Source organism: Choloepus didactylus, chromosome 5 (genome assembly GCF_015220235.1).
Source record: "Choloepus didactylus isolate mChoDid1 chromosome 5, mChoDid1.pri, whole genome shotgun sequence".
Classification (NCBI taxonomy): Eukaryota; Metazoa; Chordata; class Mammalia; order Pilosa; family Megalonychidae; genus Choloepus; species Choloepus didactylus.
Genome location: NC_051311.1, coordinates 90,363,280 through 90,365,295, shown reverse-complemented (window position 1 = coordinate 90,365,295; position 2,016 = coordinate 90,363,280). Strand labels below are relative to the sequence as shown.

At 50.8% G+C, this 2,016-nt stretch overlaps 1 pseudogene; it reads left to right on the top strand.

Moving 5' to 3' along the window:
* The first annotated feature begins 550 nt into the window (after nucleotides 1–550).
* Nucleotides 551–1,730, top strand: LOC119534275 (annotated as a pseudogene).
* Nucleotides 1,731–2,016: the final 286 nt, after the last annotated feature.

Below are 2,016 nucleotides of genomic sequence, written 5' to 3'. Positions count from 1 at the left end.
TAAAACCAGATCTCATGGTATTTCTGGCTGGCTAAAAAATTTCCTCTGAGATTGATATCGCCATTAGAGGGGTACATTTAAGTCCTTGAATATCAAGAGCTGTTGAAACCTCAAAGAAATAGAGATCCATGAATCCTAAACACTCTAGGTCAGACACAACGGCTTCTTTGGATTTCTCTGGCAGAGTGCTTGGTGAACAACTGGTGAATGCTGGTAGGTACATTTGGGACAAAAACCCAAAGGACGCCAGGAGAAAATGGGATTGCCTTAAAAAATGAAATGGTGCAGCCTTCTTGTTCACTGTCAGTAGAGGAAGTCAGTGTTAAATCATAACTAACCTGAGGAACACTCTGTGGAGTGAGGCACTTGGTCTTCAAAATTTTCCGCTATCCTTTGGTTGGCTCTAAAGCACCATTGGGAAGGCTCCCCATCTGTGAGCGGGGAGGTATGAAAAGACCATGGGAATTCAGCTGGATATATTCATACCCTGTATCTTTAAAACAAACAAAATAGGATTTGAAGAGGCTTACAATAAAAGGCATGCAATAGAATGGTGCTGACTGTCCTCACCCACACTCCCTCCCCTCAGATCCGACTGGGCCAGGATGCCATGCTGGACTTGAGCTTTGCCTACATGCCCCCCACCCCTGAGGCTACATCCTCAACCCCTGGTCCCCCTCCCTCTGGGCTGGAGTGGCGACGCCAGCACCTGGGTAAGGGGCGGCTGCTTCTTGCTGCAACCCCTGGGCTGGGCGGGCAGATGACAGTGGCCTGAAAGGGGGCATTGTCGTTTGCTGCTTGGGATGATGATAAGCCATGGGGCCCATGGACTGGAATCAGGACCCCCCGGCTGCCCGCAGTGCGACTCTCCCAGGAGGGCACCTATCTGGCCACCATTCACCTGCCATATCTGCAAGGACAGGTCACCCTGGAGCTTGCTGTGTACAAGCCCCCTAAAGTGTCCCTGACGCCAGCACCTCTGGTATGGGCTGCCCCAGGGGAGGTGCCCCCGGAATTGGTCTGCCTTGTGTCCCACTTCTACCCCTCTGATGGCCTGGAGTTGGAGTGGGAGCTCCATGGTGGCCCAGAGGGCAGCTCTCGTAAGGTTGGGGCCAGAAGTGGCTTTCTGCCCTAGGCCACCACTCGGACGGCTCTGTCAGCCTCTCTGGGCACCTGGTGCCGCCTTCAGCCACCACCAAGCAGCATGGGATCCACCACGCCTGTCACATCCACCACCCCAACCTGCCCTCCTCAGGGCGCAGCACCGAGGTCACCCTGGAGGTGGCAGCCTTCTCTAGACCCTCCCTAGAGGACGGCATGGGCCTCTTCTTGTCTGCCTTTCTCCTCCTTGGGCTTTTCAAGGCACTGGGCTGTATCGTTGCCTACGTGTCCACTTCCAAGGATTCAAAAGAAAAGAAAGTACAGTGAGGGCACACTCCCCACCACCACCCTGCTGAAGCTACCATTGTCTCTGGCCTAAGCTGCTGCAGAAGATACCTGCTCCTTACTCCCTCCAACCCATTGTCCACTGAGCAGCTGGAATGCTTTTTAAAAAGACACAAATCTTATGATGATGACCTTCTTAGAGCTCTAGGGCAGTGGTTCTCAAACTTTTTGGCATCTGGACCTCCTAAAAATTATTAATGACCCAAAAGAGCTTTTGCTTATGTAGGTTATAACTACTGATATTTTCCATACTAGGAATTACTAGAGAAAAGCAAAACACAATACACAAGCACACATTCCATTAGTCATGAAAGCGATGATATCAATATACATCATGTAGCCTCTGAAAAACTGCACTGTGTACTCTTAAGAAGGAGAGCGAAAAAGGCTAATAGCAAAATAAGTATTATGAAAATACTCTTAACCTTGCATAACTCCTCAAATAGTCTTCTGGAATGCCTGGGGACAGGGACAACACTTTGAGAACCACTGCTCTAGGGGAGGAATCCAGCCTTCCTGCCCAAGCCCAAGCCTCTGGGACCACTTGGGAACCTGTCTACCTCTCCAACC